The sequence below is a fragment of the Corvus cornix genome, chromosome 8 (genome assembly GCF_000738735.6).
Source record: "Corvus cornix cornix isolate S_Up_H32 chromosome 8, ASM73873v5, whole genome shotgun sequence".
In the NCBI taxonomy this organism is placed as follows: domain Eukaryota; kingdom Metazoa; phylum Chordata; class Aves; order Passeriformes; family Corvidae; genus Corvus; species Corvus cornix.
In genome coordinates, this window is record NC_046338.1 from 17,839,064 (window position 1) to 17,855,197 (window position 16,134).

Consider the following 16,134-nt stretch of genomic DNA (forward strand, 5'->3'; position numbering starts at 1 on the left):
GCAGGGTACAGAAGAAGGTGGGAAACTATCTTTAAGTCACTTATCTATTCCCTTTGCATCCTGCTCTATCTGCTGTTGCCCCCATGCCCACTTTTAAGGACCCAGCTGAAGCCCTTGTGTCACTTCACTGCTTCTGTGAAGCCGCATTGTTGCATGGATTAGCATTTCTTTTCATTTTCTTCTTTCTGTGTGCAATAGCTGTGTTCTGGGTGGAAACATGCTACCAGAGAATCACCTGTGATGTATTGAAGTTTCAAATCTTTGTCTGATTTAGTATATTTTTGCTTTTTAATGTGATTCATTTCTGCACTGCTGATCTTATTCTGTATTGAAACAGCACATTTGTGAATGATTCAAGTTAGTTTCTGGAAAACAGTTTCAATAACTTTCATTTATTTAAACTATTAAAATAGTTTAAAATATAGAGAACAGTACCACTCCCGCTTTCTATTTAAATTGCTCCTCTAACCATTGAAATAGCCTTGAAATAAAGTATCTTGGGTTCTGCTTGACCTGATTCAATGTAACACTTAAGAAGCAGAATTACTGAAAAGATAGTCAGATGCATTCCCTATTTGGCTCAGGCTATTGAAATGGGAAGGGTATGAGTTTGTCACAGCTATTAATATGATATTAATCCAGGGTATATTATATATTGCTTTAAAGTCTTATCAGGAGGACTGGATATCCTTTTGTAATGTGTTCTTTTGCTTTTTCTATACACTGGTATTTTGTAGATGAGCCGTTGCTCAATATGTAAAGTCTAAATGGCTCTTCTTATACGATCGAGTATGATGTTATTGAATGCCTTACAAAGAGGCTGTATCCTCTGCACATTAAGATTGAGTCTGGTGCTTATTACAAAATCCAGACTTTTCAGATGCTAAATATGTGCTCTATCTTACAAGCTAAAAATGGTAGACTCCTGACAGTTTTGGGCTGTTGAGGCTAAATGACTCTCTTATGTCCATCTTTCTCTTTTTTGTCCTTATGGTTTCTGTATTAGGCCCTAGTTCTTAGCAGTATTAAATATCTCTGTGGATCCAGATGGCTAGAAAGTAGTAATGCCGTTACAGTCTCTATTTTCCGAATCAGGGCTCTTGTTATTCTGACTTTTCCTATAGAATATCACTGTAAAAATGTTAGATATTAACATGGTGATAGCTTGTTTTGTGTCTTCGATTGGCTGTAGAAGCTTTCATTGGTTATTTTCAGGTTGTTAAGATGTGTACTATAGCTTCATGCTGCTTAAGTTTGCTTCTACTATTCTTATTTTAGGTGGGTGTTCAGATGCACAAAGGAAAGTTTTTAAATCATCTATGTGTACAGTTGCTCCCATGATATCTCCTTGCTTCCATGTAAGTAAATAGTTCAAGAATTTCTTGGTTCATTTCTCCTCTTCTGATGAGAATCTCATAAGAAAATTGCATGAAAACCAAGGAATTAAACTCTCTTGTCTGCTTTTATGAATAGTCTGTCTCTTTCTGTCCTCTAATTTTTTATTGATTTATTTTTAAAAAGTTATTCTGTGCCTGGTTTATCAATTTGTTGGCAGTGTGTTGATAAGAACTTTATTTCCATGGCCTAGTCTCTCTGAGATAATTAAAATTAAAAAGTTCCACTCCTGTTTTCCTGCACTCAGTTCTTTTAGTTCATTCATTGGCAGCAGAGGCACAGTCCAGTCCTTCACCCTGTCCAGTGTTCAGCTTCCCATTCACCAAGATTAATAATCAGAGAGCACGCACATGGAGGGAGGGAGGTATTAATTGTCATTACTATGTTGGATTATATCTTAAGGAGTCTGGTTTTGCTCCTTACTGTCACAGCACCTAATTGAGTTTGGATGGATAAAACTATTTCTAGGCTACATCTGATGCATGATGGTGCTCCAGAGCCCTTACTTGTTTAAACATATAAGCCATTTGAAATAGGGAACACTAAAAAAAGTTAGTGGGGTGACAAGAAAAATGATCTTATTTTGGAAGGAGTGCAGATACCCTTAAAAAAAAAAAAAAAGAAAAAAAAGAAGGAAAAAACTAATAAACATGGATAGTGGAACTATTCATAAAAGACTCATAAAAGAGGTCATGAAAAGCAAACCTCCTAATTTGATTTTTAAAAAATATTTAAAGTACAGAAAGTGAGATGTATGCAGATTAGATTGTTCCCAAAAGAGGTTATTAAAACAAGTGTCACTTGGTTTTATTTGGTTAGGTTATTCATAAAATTGACTGCATAGCTATCTATGTGAACTTGCTGAAAAAGCATGAGAACTCCTGAAAACCTTTCCCTACGCTGTTCCTTTTCCCTAAATTTTGTGGCTTGTGCACATGTGGGGGAAAATATTAATTTGATCTGCATCTCAATTCATTCACCACTTCCAGAAGACAAAAATCTTAATTGTTTCTGAATAGGAAAAAAAATAGTTCAATCTTAATGTAGGAGAACTTGGTCGAACCACCACTAAGAAGAGATAAACGATGTGTAATAGATGTAGTTTAATACAAAAATAAAAGAATGAAAAGAATATTATGTACCTTTCAGGTTTGGGTTGTAGTCTTTTCTGGGAATTGCTAATTATGTTGCAGTGATTGTTAATAATGCAAGTTTATTATTGGTACATTAGTACGTTTTTAACTGTATCCATACGAGTAAGAAATGGGTACAGAGTTCTCAGAACTGGCAAACACAAAATTGAAGCTGTGTTGTGAAATGAAATAAGGCTTGAATTCAGCCTACAAGTTAAATTGTTTTTGAAAAAGTAATCAGCAAAAATACGGACTTATTTCATGGATAAGCTGGACCTTATGTTGACAGAGTCCTGTTCAAAATTATTTTAAGAACACTGCAAAACCTTCTTCTTTTGTGCAAAAGGTGTGAATAAATATGCATCCAACAGTAAACCACATTTAAGATATATTAGGAAAAAAAGAAGTTTGTTAATGACCCTAGCTGCAGTTTGAGGACCCTTCTCCCTGGTATGGGCTTTGTATCCCTTGTTAGCACATGCAGATTCCAGCTCTTCCTTGTACAGGCAGCAGCTAAGGCCACTCCATTGCATTTATCACATTTCCTCTTTTAAAGATTAGCATGTAATAGGTGGACAGAAACACATTACAACTTTAAATCTGCATGTGCTCTCTTATTTTGAAACTGATGGAAAATTAAAAAAAAAGACCCCAAACCAACACAAACCCAGCAAAACAAAACAACCCACTAACAAATGAATGTTTAGCAATTGCTTTGCTTTCCATCTCCAAAGAGAGGATTTCAGCCGCATGCCAGGGGTTGTGTGAGGGTTGCAGAGCAGACCTGGGGAATGAAAATTAGATCTCTTGTCTAAGCCAGGTTGTCCTTTCTTCTTTTGAAACAGACCTGCATATACCTATTAATTAGGGTATTTTCAGTCATTATTACACTAAAATGCTTATCTATTTTCCTGTCAACCACCCCTCTCTTTGCTGGTACTCACTTGGACAAGGTGGATTCTCTTTCTTCATTAATTACTGTAGGTGCTGAGTCAGAGAGCAGGGTCATGTAGAGGTGGAGAGAAGCAGGGGGAAGTTGTGGAACATGAATTCACAAGTTTGGCCTGGAGCAGACATGTTTCTTGATGCACAGGTAACAATGTTTCTTGTCCCTTTTCCCGTCTGCACATCTTTGTCTCCTTTGTGACACTCTCCACTCTTAAGAAGGAGGCTGGACAGCAGAGATCTTTAACATAACAGGCATATTTCTCAAAGGGAGCAGTTGAAATGATCTGACACTGAATATGTTTAAGGCTAAATTGTGCATATTTATCCTTAGTTGAAAAGGATCATTAGATTATGCCTATGCTCATATAAAATCGATAGTAACCTGCAGTGAGCCTGTCCTCTCTTTTATGGTATTACAGATGCAACTATTTTACGCATAAATAGGGCAAGATATGAAACAGAGTGCGTACTACTTTGAGCTGGGAGACACGGACCATAAATCAGGATATGTGTGCATAATTACAAGGTATCAGAACAAGTCCCAAGGGTATTTTTAGTACTGTAAAATGTTGGATAGACCTGCTTTCCTTCAGAACATTATCCTTCTAATTTCTTCACTCCTAGGTACCAGACAGTTTTGTTGGCCAGATTACTTGATATGGTAGCAGTGTGATAAATGGCAACTGTAAGAGTATATTGTGTTTAATTGCACAATCAGAGTATAAAACTACTTCTGATTAAATTGTGCAAAGGCTCTGAACTAATGTTCTGAAAATGTCTCCAGGGTTAAACACTTTCTTAGCTAACATTTGGATGTGAAAGTCAGAGGCTTGTTTTTTTTGTACTGATGTGCAATATTTTGGGAAGAGAGAATCACAGAATCACTAGGTTGGAGAAGTCCTCCAAGGTCCAACCCTTAACCTAACACTTCCAAAACTATGGCTAAACTATGTCCCCAAGTGCTATATCTACACATCTTTTAAATCCCTCCAGGGATGGTGACACAACCACTTCCTTGGACAGCCTGTTCCAGTGCTTAAAAGTCCTTTCAGTGGAGAATTTTTTCCTAATATCTAATCTAAACCTGGTGCAACTTGAAGCATTTTCTGTCATACTATTGCTCGTTACCCAGGACTGCCTCCCACCTTGCAGCTTCTTTTCAGATAATTTTAGAGAGTGATAAGGTCTGCCTCAGCCTCCTTTTCTCCAGACTGAACAGCCTCAGCTCCCTCAGCTGTAAATTCTTGGCTGCCACTTCAGGATCTACTTGAAAGCCATCAGTGAATACCTGGTGCTCAGAAGCTCTGAGTGACACGGGCTGTTTAACACAGGCAGTGTCTTGGGCAAAATTCTCATTTTGATGTATGTAAAACTACAGCAACAAAAACAAACAAAAAATGACGGAGGAGTGAGATGAATAGAAATGTCCCATCTGTTTGTATTGTCCACTTGAGCTGCCATGGTCTGAGGTGACAGGAAGGAGGAGGGTGGAAAACAAACCACCACTGAAATGAAAAAGCATGGGAAGTATCTCAGTGGTAAGAAAAGCCGTGCTTTTTTCTTTTTCACATAATGGAAGCTTCTGTGCAGCCTGAGAGTGTGTATTCCCTATTGCAACAGAGTTCGGGCTTAGGAGTTTAGTTAGAGCTTTTATGTGATCATTGTTCCTAAGAGCAGATTTCAACCCTGCTGTTTAGTCAGCATTGACAATTACATCCAAACAAAAGGGGGGTTGTTTATATTTTTTTCTGCATTACCTGGCACTAAATTTCTAATTCGGCCCCCAAAGTACTGAATCCAGATTCAGTTTTCCCTGACTAATTCAACTGTGTATTTTAAGTCCTGTGCTATCCCCTGTACCATCCTACATTTGCACAAAACCAAAGCAGTATTCTTACAAGACCTTAAAAAAGTGGTTATCCCATGTAATTTCATAAGAGACTAACAAGATTCCTTGAGATGTTCTGTGTGTCATTCCTGTCTCTGTGTAAAAAGAAGCACCTTGGATGGCAGGATGGGTGCACCGAGTGCAGTGGTAAGAGGGGATAGAAGAACAGAGCTACCAAGCTGTCTTCTTTTTCCTTAAGGAAGATAGGAGAGGAACATGTGAGATAGTAGGTATGAGAGATCTTATCCATTTCATGGAAGAGGGTCTAGATGAAAAAATTCTGTCATGCTTTTGCAATGAAACTCTCCACTGCTACTGTAACACCTGTAATCTTCTCTGTGAGTTTCTGAATATGAATTACTTGTCATCCTTTTATTAAATGCTTTTCTTCTAAAAGTGAAGATAGAAATGTCTTTTAATGTGTTTCTAAGGTTCAAAAGGAAAGACCTCTGCACTGATCTAATTTTCTGAAAGCCCCTTATTCTGATATACTTCTACCTTTTGTGGAGCAACTAGCTGTCATTTAGCTTGATTTAGCTAATTTACTCATATCAATTAATTGGATAATGAGCCATAGGCAGGCTTTCGGTATCTGAAAACTATTACCTTCATTTTCCCATTTTCTGTAGGAGAAAATGGACTATACAATTTCCCCAAATGTTCTAAAAGCATATGTCTATTTTAATAAAATTAAATTGCCACAATGTTATTTGTCTTTCCTGTTCTATATTATTTTCAAATCAATTTTTTACATTGTTCTTCACTTATTTGTACTGTGTAAGGACGTTCTCATGTCTTAAAATGGTGACATCACTCATGATGCCTGAACATCTGCACCTGTTGCTTAAATTGTGTAGCTTGCACTAGTAGCTCTGTGGGTGATATGTGGCAGATAATTTCAAACTAGATAGATAATCATAAAGCTAGTTTGCTGTCATTTCATTCCTTGATCTAATAGATAAAAGAAGTCAAACTCATGATACATGTTTACTACTATGGATGGCTGGGCGATTCTTTTTTTTTGTGACTTGTTAAAGTATTTGTAACATGGCCTAAAATATTTTGAGATTAAAGGTGCTACACCAACTAAAGGGACATTAAGCAATATGTGTCCTAAACACAGACCTTATCCAGCACTTGGAAATAAATGCAAAAAAAAAACACTTTGCAAAGGTATTAAACATTTAACAGCCTTAAAAATGTATTTTTAATAACCTTATAAAATAGGCTTTCAGCTTAACTTTTATGCAGTGGTAATGTTCTTCTTCAGATTTTCACATATACTGATAATAACATCAAAACACCTTTAAAATTCACCATATGAAGCATTTGGGGAACTTTTTTATTAAGTCTGGTACTTTTAGTTTTATAATTGGTTAGAATTATTACTATCTGACTTGTACCTGCCTTTTCTTTATGCTCCCACCTAGGTAGTCAGTTTAGTGATATTGAACCCTACTGATTTTGACAAGATAGAGCTTTCAGCAGCAGTTCAGGGTCTCTGGATTTTTCACACTGTGGACGGACTTCCAAGGTGACTGGTGTTCAAGATGCAATCTTTGCATCTTAAAGATACCTCCTCTGTGAGCAGATGATGTCAAAATGTATGTTTCACTTTATATACTGTGATTAATTTCTATGAGTTTGAGATATCACACTTCCTATGCAGAAGGGCTGGATCTGTAACTTTTGTGTTTGTCCTCATGACAGGTCTGTTTTCAATACACAGTTCAAATGTATGCCTAAAGCAAATAAACGCGCTAAAGAACTCACACGTCTAAAGAAGGTGAGGTTTTTTCCATATTTGTGTTATTCTTATTTGTTTCAAACCATGTAAATCATACGTATTCTTAGCAGGAAAATTGCAGTGGTGGGAAATTTTATATTAGCCCTAAGATAGACCTTGAATATTAAGGGTGAATCTTTTAAGGTTTTAATATGTGTTAATATGCATTTTCCAACAATTAGTTGAAACTCTAAAGGTGCATTTTGTGAAGGCCTGCAGCATATTCCTGAGAGCTCGTTATCTTGTCAAAGCTTGTAAGATATGGACACTGCAGGAGTGATGTTGTTACTCAGTGGGTTAATATGGAGTTAGATTTTTTTGCATGGTGCTAGGAGGGAAATGCTACAGTAGATACAGATGGAGATGAAAATGCAAGATCCTGATTCTAAATTTGTTTTGGACAAATTGGATTTGTTACTCTTCAGCTTTCATTCCGAAAACTCTCTTGTGACTTTATTGTCAGCTGAAGTGTTTGACTGAGAAGTGTGTGCATTTTAGTGATGGATATAGTGATCCTGGTAAACACTTTGGGGCTTTTGTGATGCAATATGCTGTGTAAGTGTTTGTGTCATTTTATGAGGGAGTGGGCAGAAGCTTATTTAAGTAAAAAGTAGAATAAAGCCCACACAGTTTCAGCAGCCATTAGTTTCATTGAAGCTACGACAAAGATAAGAGTTAAATGATTTGTGGATATATACAAATGTTGTAAAGTAAAAAAGCAACACAGAATCCAATGCCATTATTGCTGGGAGAAGTGCCAGCATTCTCATTATTTTTAATGACTTCCAAACTGGGCCCGTAGTGACTGATGAGGTAAGCAATTTCAGATGGGAAATGTGATATACTCAATACTGGAACGTGCTGAATGCCCTCAGTTGTTAGGGGCCATGGCTGTGCTCAGGATACTGTGAAAGGCAGCAGACAAATTGTAGGTTGAAGGTCACTTCTTTACAAAGAGAAAAATGAAATTTTTTCTAGGTTGCTGAATAAAATAGAACAATCTGGATGATAAAAATTGTATGTAATGACACTACTCATGAAAAAACATTCATCACTGAAGAAAGGTAGATACTAAAGAAAACAACTATAGCTCTTTAGATTCATTCCAATATTAAAAAAAAATTAAAAAGCACCAGACAAAACCCTTAGTAACTGTTTCTGTTTATTAAAAAAGATAAGCATCTTATGAAGATATGGTGGTTGTTAATAATGAAGTGACAGCTGTGAGAGGCACTTACCTCAGAAGCGGGTGGCCTGTGGTTCCCATGTGCCTGATGTCCCCCTCCTGTACTGCTGGGTGTGCTGGAGAGCTGTGTCCCTCAGAAATCCCACCACCACTCATCTTGACTCCTGGTAGGGAGGCAGTGCTTTGGTGTCTCCTCCTGTGTAGGAGGGAGTTTGCAGAAGTAGTTCCTCCAAGAGGGAAGGATCCCAGTTGGAAACACCCCTGACTGCCTGTGGGGCTGCCTGGCTCCCTGGGCATTAAGCAGGATGTGCAAGTCAGGAGTACTGAACAGTAAATCAGGGAGACTGCAAATGCTGGAAGTGTTTTAATGGTAAAAAAACATTCAGAACCTGGGCTCCTTTTTTTCCCTCTGGCACATATTTTCTGTATGTAGAACAGGAGGCTGGGCAGCTTCTTGCCCCCATCTGCCCCAGGCTGACCTGCTGGCTAGCCTGGGGATAAGGCATCCCTTATCATCCCTTCTGGCTGGGTGTACCTGCAGAGCTATGGTTCCTATTGTGCCAAATATGCTAAAAATTAAAATATTTTCAGTTTTTTAAAGTTGCCTATTGGGACTTAAGGCAATGAAAAACAGTGCTTAGTGCTGAGCAGAGAAGTTGTATAGTGCCACTCATGATGATGAAATGTCAGCTTTGGAAGTTAAAATTACTGGAAAGATGACCCAGTGATAGCACACAAACCCAAAAATTTGGCAAATTTAAAGCTTAACACAAAGCTGTGATTTTTTTTCTCTTTTTTTTTTTTTTTTAATTTATTTTTAAATGATGGAGCTTGCTGTGATATGATACTTTGAAAACTAAAAATATAGCTAGTTTGCAAAGATATTAGATAATTTCATAGAATATTGGTCAATTGATGGCTATTAAAAAAAAAAGATGACAGGCAGCCCCTATCTTAGGAAACCCATAAATCACTGGTTGCTCGAATTTCAAGAAATAAATCAGAGGAAGGCTCATTCTCTGTGCCTCTCTTTTGGTCGCTCCATTACTGATCACCACAGAAATGGGGCACAGTGGTGACCTCACCCCAGAGCCAATGCTGTATGCCTGCTCCCACGTCCAAAGGTTATTTGCAGGGTCAAATGTAGATGTAAGAAGTTATTATTGTCTCATTTATAGTTCAGCTGGGAGCCTTGCAGTCATCATCCAAGCCGTTTGTGCCCTGGTGGTCCTGCCTGTTTTCAGGCACCCCAGATGTGGTCTTAGGCCAGAGAAGGTGAAGAACATCTCTCAGCAGGCTAAGTAGCCTCTGCAGCCGAGCCACTGCACATGGAGTTGCGTGGAAATACAGGTGAGCGCTCTACTGTATAAATTTTCACTGCCCTTGAGTATAAGTTACTCTACACGCATAGTAATATCCATAATTAAAATACTCTCTTGAAGTAAATAATTAAATGAGGATTACGGTTATGAGCCACAAAGCGACACAGGTGACAGGGTTACCTTAAGTAGGACAATTAAACTGTAAATTAAAATTAAATTTCTCCATGTAAGTAGAATATTGTGTAAGGTAATTATCTAAGAGTAATAGGTTAGGTCTGTACACTGTATCAATAAATCCTAGAGATCTTTAGAAAACAGATTTTCTACCCTTTTTTTTTGTATCAGTATTAAAAAAAGAAAAAATTTAAATGAGAAAAAAAGCCCAAAGTACAGTTTCAATGTTTTTTGGCAAAATTGATGTTTTGTTGAAGTTTCGTTTAAGTGACATTTTTCCTTAGCAAATGCTTTTATTTTTTTTTTTAATGTAGTGCAGATATTGAGTCCTGTGGGAGTGTTTGCTGGAGAGATGCTTCTGTGCCTGAGCAAAGCTTGGTTAGAAGGAGAATGTACCATCAATGTTAGAAAGTTACAGCTTCTCACTTACAGGATGCATTATAATTGGTTCTAGCTATTAGCACTTTTGTGCAAGCTCAAAGATTATTTAGTACCACATTACTGAATTCACTATATTTCATGTTTTAAAAAAAATAGTTCCTGTGTGAGTTAAAAGTCAGGCTTTATTTCATTCTGTTTTAACAGAATTAATTTATTCTCCAGGTATAGAGTGATCCTAGGTCCTGACAGTCCCTAAATCAAGGAGTTATGAGCTGCACAAAATGTTCTCTAGATAGTACAAACATGTTTTTGCTCTTTATTTTTTTTTTAAACAGATCAGTGTTGTAGACAATACTAGTTGTAAACAAAATTTTGGAAAAAACCCCTGGTGTCCTAGTCCAAAGTCAAAAAATCTTTTCTGAAAAAAAAGTCATGATTTTTGAGAAAAAGAAAAGATTTGTTTTCCAAGGAAATGGTGTTTGAAAAACATTGTAAATTAATGCTACAACTAGAAGTCAAAAAATAGTTTGGTTTTTTTTTTTTTTTATAAAAATAACGAAATGAACTAAGTAAAAATTAGCTTTAGGAGAAGTAGATATTTAAAAACAAATTTCAGGAGTTCTGGAGGCAATCTCAGAAGCTTTGGGCACTTCTAGTACTACCTTCATTACTCCTTTTGGAGTTACAGATATTTTTGGCTTTGTCCAAGGGAGTAGGGCAGCAGCTGTTGCAGGTGCAGTTAGGGCTACTCTGGTGTGGTAATGGCAGGATTTACCAAATCCTTGCCACTCACGGTCCCTCCTTACACAGTTATTCTGACTTTGTTCATCCAGTCACTTTTGTGAGTCAGAACGTTGTGAGCATGTGAAGGGTCTGTGCCCTTCTGTCCTCAGCAGTTTACCGGCAGGTCACCACACTCCTGTCATTGCACAGCCCCGTCATGCTGCACGGTGGCTTCCGGGGAGGGAAACACGGCCGGGGCTTGCTGCTATCTCAGCTGCTTTGCTGGTGTTATTTATCACAAAAGTAGGAGAATTATGTTATCTAATGCTTAGATGATTTGTTATGATATGCTACACTTACACAGAGTGGGATTTTTATTAAAAGTTTTGTTAAAGTAAATAATCAGAAATTCTGGTTAAAAAAATCCAGATTAGACTCTGAATAGAGTATTTCTGTATCTTTTGTTAACCTTACAATTTAAACCATGCCAGGCTGCTAAAGCAGAGCATCAAAATGCCTCAAAATATTTTAATACTTCTCATTTTTTACTGAGTCATTTTATACTGTAATTTTTAAACTCTGCTTCTAATGTTATGTTTTAACCAATTTATTAAGAGAAACACGATTTTGACACCTTTGTTACTCTCAATTCAGAGAGAAAGGAACAGTTCTTTCTTTGATGTACGATCTTAAAGCTGGAACAATTTAAATCACTTTTTAGATATTGTACTCCGTTTAGTAAAATATTTAGTGCCATTATGATAGTGTAAACCATTAGACTGCAATTACACTAGCACAGCACAGAGCCTAATAGTTCTTTTGGAACACAACAGTGATGCATGATTGCTCCATTAGGATTGGAAGTCTTGAAGCACTAAGGTTATTAAAAAAAATGAATCACGTTTACGGTCTTGATTTTGTTAGATTGTAATAAAAATATCTTATTTATGGGTATAAGTACTACTGTGTCAACCTCTTAACGAAGTATTAAAAAAATAGTGCAAGAACTGGTAAGGGTTCTTTGGATTATGGTTATGAGGTTTTTTTGCCTTGCTGCAGCTGGAAATCCAGAACCTCATCTGTATCTCCCAAATGTGTTTTACAGGCAGGTTGTACTGCGGCGTGTTCTCAGGACTTAAATGAGACTGTTTTTACAGATATTTATGAGCAGTGTTTTGAGGATTGTGAGAAAGTTTAAATCATGTTATTGGCTAAATATTCTTTTTCAAAAAATGCCCAAACGTACAGCCAATATACTCACATAATTTCAAAGACAAATATCGATGAAAGGAGGAAGCATTTTCTTTTTGCTACCTTGCTTAGCTTGGAAAGCATTTAATAAGAGAGTTTATACACATAGCCAGCTTTTCACAGCAACAGGGGAATAAAAAGCATTTTGAAAGTAAAAAGGAGATGGTAAAAATTTTAAAAATGAGATCAGCCACTGAAGAGCTGCATTAACACTGATAGTAACATATAACAAACAAAAGTGATTTCATTTGAAATTGCTGGCATTCCTTTACATTTGGGCATATGGATGTCAGTAGCACATCTGCCTGTGCTTAATATAGTCAGACTGCAAAAAGACTGAGGTAGTCACTACTGAGATAACTGTCGGGGACTAATAACTGTAGGTATTTGAAGATAATTCTTTATCCAGCAACTGATGTACTGAAACATAAAGAAGGAAAAAACCATAATTGGCTGACAAATTCATTTGAGAAATTAATTTAGAAGTTTAGCAAGAATTTCTGGGGGTGTGCAAAAACCCTTGAATTTTGGGCAGAAAATTATTTGTGTGCACTTCAAAAGTGGAACGAGAATGAGTTTTGCCTATGATGACATGAGGGATCCTGGGCTTAACCTGGTGTTGCAGGAGTAAACATGCAGCAGCTTGGGTGATCAGCTGGTGCAGGGGCTGAGCTTTCCTCATTGCATTCTTGCTGCAGGAGTGCACCCAAGAGAGAGGAGAAGCAGAAATCAGAGGGAATATGAAGAGTGAGAAAGATGGTTAGACTGCAAGAATAAAGAGAAAGCAAGAAAAAGAGAATGTATGGAATAGACAGAAACAGTGATGTCCCTTACTGTTGGGGTCTCCTCCCCTGCCATGTCGTCCTGGGAGAGGGGCCCTGGGGGGAGGCATGGGGTTTCCCTTGCCTTTGGTCAGCCTCGTTCCCCGTTGGTTGGTTTGTGTTCCCCTGCGCGGGCAAGGACTCTCGAGTCCCGTGATTGCCTCAGTTCCTGGGCAGAGCCCCGGCCATGCGGCTGGGGAAATAAACATCTCTGAAACATCTATCAAGAATCAGCCCATATATATTTCTTTTCCACGGGCCTCGTTGTTTGATACATCGTGTTGCAGTAGCCCCACTGTAACACCTTGCTGTAAGGGATTCCTTGTTGTGAGTGGTGGATGAAGAAAATTTGTAGACTTTTAATAGCTTTTAGGTAGAGTTAGACAGTATCGTCTGTAGTAGCTCATTTCTTTTAGTTTGGTTGACTTGTCTTTCACATTGAAAAGTAGTTCAAGTCAGTGGTAATAAACTTTTATCTTAGGCTGATTAAATATTGTTTAACTTGCATTCTCTGAAATAAGTGTAAAACATACAGAATATGTTAACTGTCTGCATCTGCAGTTAACCCCATGCTTAAGTCTACGTGAATTATGGTTTTGATATGGAATTTAAAAATGTGTGAGCATAACTTAAAACACTCTATTAGTGAGAAAGGGGGTGCATTTTAATACAGAATTAACAAATATGACTCAAGGGTAGAAGGTGTTGTTTTAGAAAAATGATACAATTTAAATAAGGCAGTTGAAAAGAACACATTAAAATATCTTTTTTAAAATGTTTGTTCTTTGAATTGTGTCCATTTGCTTGACAGAAACATGTAAGAAGTTAATTTGTATGAGCTGTGGTACAGGAGTGACCGGGATCCTTTTAAGGTTACTCTGGAATGGAGGGTACTGCATTCTTTGCAGTAATTTTTTTTTCTTTTAAGTAATGCAGAAATAGCCATGAACCTCTAACATTCAGGGTCATGTCACAGTTCCTGGATTTGGACCAGCAGCTGGACCCATCCACCAAACTCCTGCAGGCTTGGGACTCTGCTGACTGCCATAGAAGACAGTCCTATGGCTGATAATCTGCTCCAGTAACACTAGTTCCTTAATAGCTGTCAGGAAAAGAAAAGTAATTTGAAATATGGCAGTACTGAAGGAAACTGCTTCAAAAAGCTGCAAGTCTCTTCCTCACCAACTTTTATATAAAGAATCCCAGGCAGAGTACCTCAGCATACACAACACAGGCTTGTGATCTTTTCGGTGTATTTTAGTGGCAAGATGGATGTTATCTTCCGTCTTATTTGGGATGCTTTCTAACAAGATTTACCTACCATTGTGCAATTGTCTCTCATCTAGATAATGTGAGAGAACTGCTAAAATCAAGCAACAAAAGTTCTGTATAAATTACTTTGTTGTGTATTAGCAAAAGTGTATGTAAAGAGTCCTGTATAGCCTTTTAGGGCAAATCCGGTTCCTCCCCTGTACGCTGTAGAAGCACCAATAACTTTAAGTGAAACTTGGGGTGAATCTGTACACTGGCAAGTGACTTTATCTGTCTGTGCCTTGGTTTTGACTGCATCCTCTGGCTGTTCTCAGCAGCTGCTTCTTGTTTTTGAAGCTCTTCCCACATTTTATTGTTTAAAATGAACTCTGGCTTTGAATACTGTACCTTGATTTTGTTGTTGTTCCGTTTTGTGGCACTCTTGCAAGGATTTTTTGGCTTATTTTCTAGAGGAATGAGGTGAATATGGCCATGCTGGTGTCTCCAGGGCACTCAGTAACTGCTGTGTGCTGTTGCTGAGTTTCAGCCACGTTTGATGGCATGAGATGTGTGGAGTCCTTCCCAGGCTGTGCACCATATTTCCACCTGTGTCACTGGGGCACCCCCACTTGCCTTGCTGATGCCTTGTACTGGCAGAGCTAATCTTAGCACTCTCTTTCTTGATTACAGTTTAATGTAGTTAGTTAGGATTTTGAAATTTGTTGACTTGTTTTTTCTCAAATATCAGCTGTCAGAAGCTCACACAGGTCTCATGAAGCAGGTGCAGTTTTTGAACTGATTTAAATGAAGAAGGGAGAGACATTTGGTAAATATTAATTGGGAGACACTGAGTCAGGAGAGCAGGCAAAATGGAAAAAAATTATGAATTTGACAGTGCCCAACAAATGTTGGGGTTTTTTTGTTTGGTTTGTGGTTTTGTTTTTTTGGGGAGTTTTTGTTTGTTTGTTTGTTTGGCAATGTAGAGATTTGATTTTGTGATTCTGTGGAGCCCTTCAAAAGGCTGTGCCCTCTGACTCATTAATGGATGGAAGCATTTGTTACCCGATTGTGTGGCACCTCAGTCATTATCTTTTTCATGAGTGTTCTAGTTTTGGATTCCTTCTATGTCTTCTAATATTTCAAAGAAGTAAAAATGATAACATGGGAGATAAACATGGAAATTTTTTTCGTCCAAGTAACATAGATTGCAAAAAGCCTACCTTGAAGCATTGAACATGAAGTGAATGCAGGAGTCCGAGCCCATTTTAAATGCTATCTTGGTTTTATGACAATTATATTACAGTTTCCTAATCCATGGACCTACCTTCTGGGAAATATTTGTAGATAAAACTTCATGGATCGTGATAAAGTAAGGAAAATGTTCATTTATTCTCTGATGATGCTGAAATCTAAAAAAAAAATATTATTGCCTACATGAAAAAAACAGGAAAAAATGTTATTTATACTAGCCAGTACATTTCTACACATTTTTCAGTGAGATTTTTGTTTATTACTGACTGAAAGGGGAACTTTGACATTGGAAAGAAGAATTCATTGTGTTCAGACAGCAAGAAGGCTATGGATTGCATCAAGCTCTTTCCCCCTCGTGACTTTTCTTCGTTTGTGAACTAAATCCTCTGGTATTTGTGTGCTCAGAGTTTTGCATGGAGCACTTCAACACAATGTGCCTGCTTGGGGGAGTGGAAGGAATGGCACACTTTTAACAAGTGTCCTTGAGGCAGAGAATGACAGGAAGGCACATTGCCATGCATCATCCTTTATTTATGAATGTGGAGTGCAAGGTAACCCACACTGGGGTCTGCTGTGGGAGAAGGCACAGCGGTGTCACAGAACTCTGAAAGTTCAATAAAAGCA

The 16,134-nt window shown here is 37.7% G+C and overlaps 1 long non-coding RNA gene across 5 annotated transcripts in view; it reads left to right on the forward strand.

The window, feature by feature from the left end:
• The window catches only part of LOC104695361, a 161,997-nt gene that overhangs the window by 49,481 nt on the left and 96,382 nt on the right, over nt 1-16,134 (forward strand). For all 5 annotated transcript variants that reach the window (XR_005602529.1, XR_002047700.3, XR_002047702.3 and 2 more), the window contains 4 exons: nt 1,279-1,358; nt 3,513-3,621; nt 7,075-7,150; nt 9,515-9,686. This is a non-coding gene — a long non-coding RNA (uncharacterized LOC104695361). The remainder of the gene's footprint in view (nt 1-1,278; nt 1,359-3,512; nt 3,622-7,074; nt 7,151-9,514; nt 9,687-16,134) is intronic.